The sequence below is a fragment of the Opisthorchis viverrini genome (genome assembly GCF_000715545.1).
Source record: "Opisthorchis viverrini unplaced genomic scaffold opera_v5_137, whole genome shotgun sequence".
In the NCBI taxonomy this organism is placed as follows: domain Eukaryota; kingdom Metazoa; phylum Platyhelminthes; class Trematoda; order Opisthorchiida; family Opisthorchiidae; genus Opisthorchis; species Opisthorchis viverrini.
This window is the reverse complement of record NW_008751790.1, coordinates 1,368,596-1,378,732: the sequence shown is the minus strand read 5'-3', so window position 1 is coordinate 1,378,732 and position 10,137 is coordinate 1,368,596.

Below are 10,137 nucleotides of genomic sequence, written 5' to 3'. Positions count from 1 at the left end.
CGCATTCATGCATCTAACCTGTCCATGACGAAAGTCCCCACTTGTTGCCTCTCCCCACCATTTCCCTGAATGAGTCAAACAATTTACGCATGAGAATATACTGTTCCCCTTGCACGAAGGCGTAAATGACCGGGCTCCCAGTATCCATAACATCCGTGATAAAAAAGTACACAGCTAGCATGATCGGGCCTGATATTAGCTGATTTGAAAAAGTTACCCAAAACAGTTTTTCGCGTACATTCGATCGACATTTATTACATATGGAAAGCATCAAAACGACCATATACGCCGTCATCTGGAGAAGCACACGCGGCTCTAGTGACCTTACTCTGAGTGCAGCACGAGCGCGCGTCCGGTCTCCAGAAGTTTTGCATAGACGAAATGCGTTTCATCCGCCACAATAAAACACAACTATTCAGCAGCTACTCAACAGAGCTGGTCGACCCTTCCGGCGGTAGCTGTCGTAAGGATCTTGCCGAAAGCATCGGCCACATACCTCCACATTTCACTCGACGGCACCTTATACTTCAGCAGGTCCATGCAGACGAACGACTCATCTTCGACCTGCAGTCGATTTACCGGAAGCCGGTCGTACAAAATTTTAGAAACCTTATGGTTGTATTCAAGATAATATGAGACGACAGCGAGATCGTTCCCCTGCCACCATAAACAAAACCGCACTGGACGGTCGGTGCTCTGCGTGCTGTTTTGATCAGAAACGCGCTGGGCCGTCCAGTTTTTTCAGGTTCCTTAATGTTATGGTTTTCTTTCTGGTCGCCTACTGTGTTTGTAGCGCACAATTTCGCGACGCAAAAACAGCGTTCGTGCTTCGATTACTGGATGAACACAGAGACAATTACCCTCCAAGTAATCATTTGCTGCCTGCTCAAATGCCGTGAAGCAGTAGAAGGACTCAGCCCCCAATTCCACAAAAGATATTTCTGAAGCCAATTCTGAAGCCGTGTCACAGCAAGTCTAAGGTCAAATGCGCGCCAGAAAGTTAGAGAGGAGATTCATTAAAACGAATCGCAAGAAATGATGCCAGATTGGGTTGATTTTATGTCTGAGCAAATGTGAAACAAAATGCAACGTTTCTGGCGTAAATTTTCATTCCACTTGCAAAGTTGCCGCTGAAAGAGACATGTCGCGTCCTAGAAGAGTGGATGCAATAAAGCATTTTTGGCGCATTTGTGTTATTCGCCTGCCGGAATATGGTCCACATGGCCCTCTATCTGTGTGGATGCATGAATCAAAATATATGGCGGCCAGCCTATATCAGTGATTCCAGGCTGCCTCCCCCAGCGCTGGATGTGTGCCCAGATGTTTGTGTTAGGCAAACTGTAGGGCTGTGTAATTTGTTCTGTGGTCGCGCGGAAATTAAAAGCCAGTGTCCTCTGACTTTGCTGCGAATGATGATTATCCTTGATGAGCGGCACCGGGACGCACGTCCAGTCCTGTGAGTGCGCTTTGAAGATGTGAATCACAAGACAAATGGTATAGGAGCATTGTTTGGACCGTTTAGTTTTCCTTATCTGAATGTAGTCCAACCCAAGGGGCGCAGTATCAGCCGCATACTCTGCCCCCTTAAAGGATTCTCATTATTGGATCTCTTTGTTGATTTTCTGATACTTATTCACTCGCCAAATGCTTTGCAACAGTTTTGCCTCATTCTGAGATTTCGCAGCACTCACCTCTTGTCCTCAACGTGAGTTACAACTTAACCTGCGTCCTAGCTCAGTTCCGGGATGCATATTATCGTACGGAAAATTCAAATAGTTCCGAATATTGAGCTAGTTATCAATTGGCCGATCACCAGAGAGACCGGATATTACCGCGGTGCGACGATTCTTGTGAAACCGTTACCCACTGAGCTGTCCTGGGTGGTTTACGGAGATCTCATGCCAAGTTTGCGTAGCAACGGTATTTTCATGAGCTTAGTTCTCGGTCTGAAACTCCCAAACTGGCGTTTCTCTCACAAGAACCACCTAATTTGCGCCATGTAAATTTACGCTCCGAATTACATCACAGTCACTCGTGCATCTACTCGTAGATAAATTGTATCGTGGATTCATTGATTGCTACACAGGACCGAGGCCTTCACCCAAGTTTACCGAGTCGGTTTTGTTATTTCTGGTGAACGACCACTGTTCACTTGAAAGGCACACGCAAAAAGGTGGCGCATTACTCTTATGACACAAGTGCGAGGAGGTGAGGTTACCAGAGCAAGTACTCGCATAAAAAGTGCCTAATAATACTTTGAATTGAGTTCTAGATCAAACGTGCACAACCGTCGGACTACGGTTATTTCACGCGACAACCACCAAAAATGAAGGAAATTTGCCGAATGAAAGTGTGAGGTCTGATTTTGAAAATATTCTCACCATGATCCCCTGTTTGCTTATTGGTTCAGCGGTGAAAAACGTGTCGGCCAAACTTTGTTCAGGCAGGGAGTAAGAATAGAGCCTCATCAGAGGCAATGGTGCCCCCGGTGAAGTTAGTCCAGACTAACGCGGAGCGTTTCACGGCCCACGGTTTTGAGGCTGGCAACCATTTTCGTAGCAACTCGGTGGACACATTCAATAAGAATTATCTTTTCCGAGCGTCCCCAATAGACAACTTGGTTAGCACATTAAGCAGTGGCCTGACGTGGGCCCCATAGTGTCTTCGGAAGGCATGCGAGTAACACGGGGTAGGTGCCTGAATCATCTGTAGAACGGATAGAGACTTTTGGACGAGTTTCTCGTGGTGCAGTGAGAAGGACTTGTTGGAAGAAAGTCAGATGCCCAAATCGATTATGGCATCTGTCCTCATGATGCCTTCTGATCCATTCTCAGCATGCATGTTAAAAGGCGTTCACTGATTCCTCCTCGAACGACATATAGAGGAAGGTGCAGATCAAACGCTCAGTGCCTTGCAGCACCTGCATCCGGTTAAAGACACTGGTGCTTAAACTTCATGATTTCAAATCGTCTGCAAGCAGTAAAAGTGTACTTTAAAGAAGGTCCAGGAGGTCGTTAACGTATATCAGAAAAAAAAGCTGTCCCAGGACCGAGCTTTGAGGATCTACAGTGAAGACGGGTGCCCGAGAGGAGTGAGTCAGGCATACTTCACTCGAGATCTTCTGTTTGATAGGAAGGCCTTGGCACAGTGTAGAATTTTCCCTGTAATTCCGCGAGACTCAGGTTGTGAAGCGGCGAGAAGCGTGTGACTTGATCGAATGCTATTGAGAGGTCGAAAAATATGCCATCCCAAATGATACCCTCGTCCTTGGCTCGAGTTCAACTCTCCATAAATACAAGCACGTTTGTTAGGCAGGAACGGTTTGGGAGAAATCCGTGTTGAACTGGAGATATAAAGTTGTTGGTAGTAAGTGATTTGGGATTGCTTACTTCAGAATGCGTTTCATCACCTTGAACGGCACGCTAGTGAGGCTGATAGGCCTGCAGCCTCCTGGCTATAGTCGGTCACCAGCTGTTGTTGATTGGCGTGAGAATCTCTTCCTTTCATGCACAGGGAAATTGGCCTCCGTCAGATGACTGACGAAACATCCGGTAGAAATTATTTGCCAGAGTGAAAGGCATTTCCTTCAGGCTCCTTGGGTAAAAGCCACTGGGCACCAACGCGCAGAACGGGTTGATTTTTTGCAAGATTTGAGGAATGTCCTCCACCATGAAAAACAAGTCGGTTGCAGACCGTACATATTTATGCCTTGACAAGTTTGGATGTGACAAGGACACTGGGGCTGATTGTAGACCTCATGGTGTTTTGTTTAGACTTCAGATACCACTATTAGGACACCGGTGGATTCCCCGTTTCTGTCTGTTAAGGAGAAGGCGGTTGACTTAATTTATAAGCAGTGTCTCGTGTACTTAAACAATTTATTTTGTTCTCCCAGGCGAGTTCCAATATCATGGCTTGTTTTCGTATGCCCTTTTGACTGATTTCTGATTTACAGCGGTTTTGATTTTTCCAAAACGCCAGCTGAGCCCGTGTCTGTTGTGGTCAAGTTTGTGAAAAATAGTTGAAACCTCTTTTCCAGAAGACGCTGAATCGTCTTAGGAAGCTGGTGGTCCATTTAAATGCTAGCTGATCTTTGAGACAAGCAACGCGTCAGCCTCGAGAGCTTTCTGGACGATGGTTCTACATAAGTCGTCCGCTGAAGCTGGTACCAGTTTCTCGTGCTCAAGAAAGATGCGCATTCTTGAAAAGTGTGCATGGCAGAAGCTTCGAATCCCCGTTTGAGGTTCGGTTTTTCTGGTCCAGTAGCAGATTAAATCGAAGGTCAGCACGCACTAATCACCATGTTATAGTGCGGGATTATTTTCCTCCCGATCAATTAACTGTCTCTCGTTGAGGATGATCAAATCCAGGGGGGATTGTAGTTGGCTTGCACGGTACCCGGTGGGTTCAACGACATGTTGATTCAAAGCGCTCTGTTGAACGACTTCAACCAGCAGTCCGCTTGATCCGACGCACCGGAGCTCAATCCAGGAGGCGTTTGGTGCGTCTACCAGCAGGAGATGAGTGAGGTGGTAGCTGAAGGAGAGTTGCTCAAGGGTTCGTATGAGGGATTGGTCATCTTCAGGGGGCTCAAGGAGCTACGGTAGACCACACTGAGAAGGAGAGTATCGGACCAGCACAACGATAACCTTCTGGAAGTTACGACGCGCAGATGCTCAGTTGGTAACATACATTCGGCGAATTGAAGGAGATCATGAAGCGCTTGGGTGCTGTCGGTTCTACTCGCCTTCCAGGGTGGGGACCGCGTGATTCTCACTGTGCCTGGTTGGAGACACTACAAGATATGGCTGCCAATCGATGTCAGTGGCGTTCTTGTTGTCAGTTTCTATCCAGATTGCCTGAGTGAATGTCTGGAGGTGNAATGGTTGTTGTAAGCTAGCACTAAGTCCCTTCCCCGTCCACCTTTACTCTTTTCTTTACAATAAGGCTTTCAAATAAATCATGGTTGTACGGCAGTGAAGCATCAATGTTGAACGCTGATGTCATGCTGTCGATTCTGATGCTGATGCTGATGATCCGGCGGATACTGGGTGGCGATTGGCTCTTGTAACCAATCAGAACTCTCCTTTGCCCCGGACCGGCAGTGGCTCCATTTTTCGACCAATCTTGTGCGAGATGGGCTTTTCGGCTGTCACAGCGCCCAACAGAGAGCCATAGGCTGTTATCAGTGTGGAATCGGAGAATCTTCGGAGAATCACTGTCCCCTGGTGCTTCCATAGCGTGCATAGTACATCCGCGTTGAATTCCACCTAGTATTTGATCGATGGTTAGGGTACTGCCCAACACAGTATCTTGACTCCATAATCTGGGATTTGGAAGGATGTGACTAATCGTCCCATGAGGATGGCAATGCAATCTTATTTTCCGCCAAACAGGCTGCCTTTTGGTCAGGCTCCTGGACCAAAGGGTTTGGTCGAGGATCCTAGTCAGTGCCCTGTGTAGGTCTGCGCGCTCTGGCTGTATCCCCGACCCATGTACAATAGTGATGTCAATGTACGATATAATGTGAAATCATCATACCACCAGCTAGCAATACTCTCATGTCCCATCGACCGTCGTGTGGTGTCACCAGTCCTACTCGCTGCTACATCAGTTCGGGTTGACGAAAACATGTCAGAGCCGACATCTTATCAAACCTCTATTTGCTCCATCTTCTGCCCTAAAGCATTCCACTGTGCGTATCCTCTGCACAGGCCCCAACACTAGAACTGATCGGTTTGTTTTCCGTGCGACACTCAGGTACGACTCCTATGTCTGACATCGGCAAAGATCATAAACACTTCGAAGTATGTTTTTAAACTCCGAAAACCGGCCTGCTTATCCGTCTTTGATGTTTGCACACAGAAGAAAAACAGGGCAACATGTGGCTCTTGCTCTAGACATTGCGTCTAAGGATCGAGCGGAAGTATCTCTAATTAAATAAATATCTGATGATAGTCGCCCCTGCGCTGTTCGTTTGGAAATGTCTGCAAAAGAATCTCACAAAAGTGATGTCAATTCCACCATATTCATCAGATCCGCTTACGCCCCGATGGATTAGCTCTAAACTTGGTGCTAATTGACAACAAACTAAATCGTTGTGGTTGCTGGCCCCAGATCTAAATAGACCCCGTCGCCGTCACTTACCGATGGCGAGGGCGTGCCGCTCATTTTGGAATACCATCCTAGAGTATGATCACGCACTTGTGTGCTGTTATTTTTCATTGCCATTTTCAGGTCTGCGCAAAAGGGGCACATCTCACCTAACCATTAAGAAGCTAGTGAACCTAGAAGTTAAACAAAACTTTCAAAAACCGGCTCCCTGATCGCCTGCTAGACCGTTGATGTAGGATGTGAAAGACCGTGTGCAGTACAACCCACTCAGCCTCATCCAAACCTTGGTTCTTTAATAAAACAGTGGCTTTACTGGTGGCCAGGTGACGGATTCCTCCTGGCGGCAACCCTAACTCAGCTCGACGGGCAGATCATCCGACGACAGGCGGAACTGGGTATCCGTTCAGGCCGCGAAACCTGGTGGACCCGAAAGGCCGGAGAAATGGAAGAGGCGAAAATGCTGAAAACGGCCGCAGGCTGTTCCACTTGATTCGCTACGCTGTTCCTCGGATGCTTTTTACCAGCGAAAGTACTGGGGTCCAGAATAGCTCTTTAATATCCAACAAAGGAAGATGTTTGCAGCGCTGGGGAAACTTCGGACAACAAGTCATTTGATCACCTGCGATCCTTGATCCGGAATGCCTGCCATCCACAGAAAGGTGAATTGTGAATATGAACCCCCTACAGCCACAGAAGTGTCCGAGTAGATACTCAAGCGTCATCAAGCTGCTGGTGCTGACGATCTTCCACCTGCTCTGTCCGCAGATGTCACTGAATTTTTCAACCAATGTCTGTTTAGCTTTATGCTTATCTTGGAGAAAGACCGCCACAAACAACTGGACTGAGTCGATAGCATTGTCTACCTTCAAAAAGAACACTCGCAGTGAATGTAGTAACCACAGATATGTAATTTGTTTCCCATCGTAACAAGGCTTCTGGCGTCACTGATCTTCCGGCGTCTTTTGGTGGCACTCGAATCCTCGACCCGTGAGCGCCCAACTGGATTCCGACCGTATAGAGCGTACGTCGACCGAAACTCCACACTCCGTTAAGTGTTACAGCAACGACAAATGTACAGATGGCCCACAATATTGGTATTCCTTGACCTCAAATCTGCGTTTGAGATGGTCCAAGTGGTTAGAGCGCGAATTTAGTGATCGGAAGGTTCGGGGTTCGAACCCTGCCTCTGCCTCTCGACTTCCCCTGCCTAGGCTCGGGCAACCTGACAATATCCCAGCCCTCGTGCTTCCTTCGGGTGGCATGGCAGTTAGGTACCGAAAGGGTGCTAAAGCTGTACGAGTTTGATTCTGTCCATCGGTCAGTGCTGTTAACCGCGCTTGCTCAACAGGGCATGCCCCTGAATTTTGTAAGCATTATCCGGTCCACATGTTTGTAGGCGTGAGGTTGGTGAGCTTTCGAAAAGTTTCGGTACAGAAAGTAGCGTCCGACAAGGATATCCTTCTCTTCGCTCTTGTTCAACTTCTCCGTCGGTGAAACAGTGAGGCGACTGCTCATCATCATCACAGCTGAAGCAATCGTTAACCATTGTCCGCACGTACCGAGTCCAGTCCATGTAGACCACCTAACGGAGTCTCAGATGCGCTAAGCCTGCACACTTGTACATTGAGATGTCCGGCAACCACAGCTATATCTGAGCTTTTAGCTCGTTGCTACAAGGCATTCAGGGCGTCATAAAACTTGTTTTTAATGGTGTCAGAGTTACACGTATACACGACAAACAAACATTGATCAACTACCCTTCCCCTAAGACCCCTTCACAGACGTTGCAAGATGAACCGCTTAAAAGCGACCATCAGCGAGTCCAGTCAAGCAAGGATCCTCCCGCCCGGTGACTTAGGACGATATCAACCCCTGCACATCCTGCCCCAATAGCCTCTGGATCGCCAGAGGTGCGCAACTGGAAGCGAGTGGAGACTGGTGGGACGCTTAGCTCAACCACTGTGCTTGCATCTTGATTTCTTATCTCTGATATACAACACACATCAGTGCCAAGCGAGTCCATTGTGAGATCAAGAGCAGCTTGTTGTCTTGCATGCTTCAGAGTGTAGACATTGGTGGCGGTCAGACTAACGGCGTTGAGACGAATATTAATTTCGAAGCGCCTGAGGATATCGGCGCCGGATGGCGCGCAGATGTTGGTTGTAAGACCGACGATAAGAGGGTTATTAATAGTGTGAGGAGAGGGGGGAACAAAAACTCCGTGAAATAGAAATGAGGGAGGCGTCATCAGTAGTCTGTTTTGGCTCACTCGCTCTACTGTGTGCAGCGAGTGTGGCCACCCGGCTGATGGTAACACGCGGCGGCCGATGTGTTATGAATTTATTTGAATATGTGCAGTTCATGGTTGTATGTGGGCTAGGGTGCTGCTAGGATGCTCACGCCTAGACAGAATAAGATACTGATGATCGTTCAGCTGTAACATCCTTTCGGTGCCCAGCTACCGTGCCACCCAAAGGAAGCATGAGGACTGGAATACCTCAGGTTACCCTATACAAGACTGAGGATGTTGAGATGCAGAGGTCGTATTCGAACCATGAACCTTCCGGTCAGTGAATGCGCACTCTGTCCACTAAGCCATCTTGCCCCATAGACAGGAGGATGATTAAGGTCCTCATCCAAAGACCACAAGTCAGCAGTATGTGTCGAGAAATGCATTGCCATTTTTACGGAACGCGTCGCAACACATTTTGCTACCCCTAGCCTGCAGGACTAGGAGGCTTTATTCGTCAGAACTCGAACCATTGACCAACCTGGTACGAGGGACTGCATGTGTCGCGCGAATACCCTCCCATTATAGCTCAGTGGGTTGCCGAGGTACACAAACCGTCACACCACGGTAAGGTCCAGGTTGTTCGTCTCCCTCAAAGGTCTTCAAAATCAAGTCGTTGCTGGTAAGATTCTTTTCAATCTGGAGTGCACAGACAATATCGTCCTCGTCCATGAGGACTAACGAGAAGCATAAGTCTGGTCGATGAGACTAACCACCGTCATACCGTCTTTTAGTCTGCACCTCGCACCTTCAAACTGCCAATTCATGTTTAAGAACGTGCAGAATTTGAACATATCTGTTACGTTTCAAGTAGAATCACTAGAGGCTTCACGGACATCAGTAGTTTTATAAGCTCTGGCGAAAGTGTTTCGGATGAAGTCAATACACGAATGTCGAAGGCATGAGACATTTTTCAATTTACCTCACCTGTGGCGTCAAAACGGTCTATCATTTATTCTCAAGGATCGCGTGTACCAAGCTACAGTATGTGCTGTATTGTTGTGTAGTTACGAAACGGCTTCTGCTGACAGATACTGTGAGGCGGCTTCAGGTTTTTGACCCCCATGTCTCAAGCTTTGCTGATTTTGGATGGCTCTAAAAAGTTTTCAACGAGGTTATTAGAGGACGTGTATTTGGTCGCACAACCAGTACTTCAACCGCGCATGACGTCCATCACTATCAGCTGCGGTGCTCGGCCATGTACTCCGAATGCCGAAACGCCCTCCACCGAGACGAATGTTATTCTGTGTTACTACTTCAGAATCGCGAAGATTGCGATGTGGACAACGTATAGCTTGTCAGAAGGGTGTCCAAGAAACAACGAAGGTGTTCGTGCAGTGCGTCTTCCAGGATGCGGCCCACTTGACCCTTCCTGCGCTTGGAGACATTGCAACAAATGGCGGCTGATCGGTGTCAGTTGGGTTAATGTTATCAGTTTCTTTCCAGATTATTTGACTGAGCGCGCGGAACTGCGTGCACCTCAGAATCCTTGTCTTAGGCCGTTGCCAGGTCCCCTGCCTCATCCACTCTTTTTATTTCAAGGTTTGAAATATAATTAGGCGAACTTAGTGGTTGCTCGGTAGTGAGTTATCAGTGTCAACACTGGTGTTGTTATGTCTTATGGTGATGGCGTTTTTGTTGGTTATGGTGACCAGTTTGACTGCGTACGGTTAAATTTTCACCAGTGTTCCGTCAAATAGATCATCATCATCATCATCCTCAAAGACAGCAAC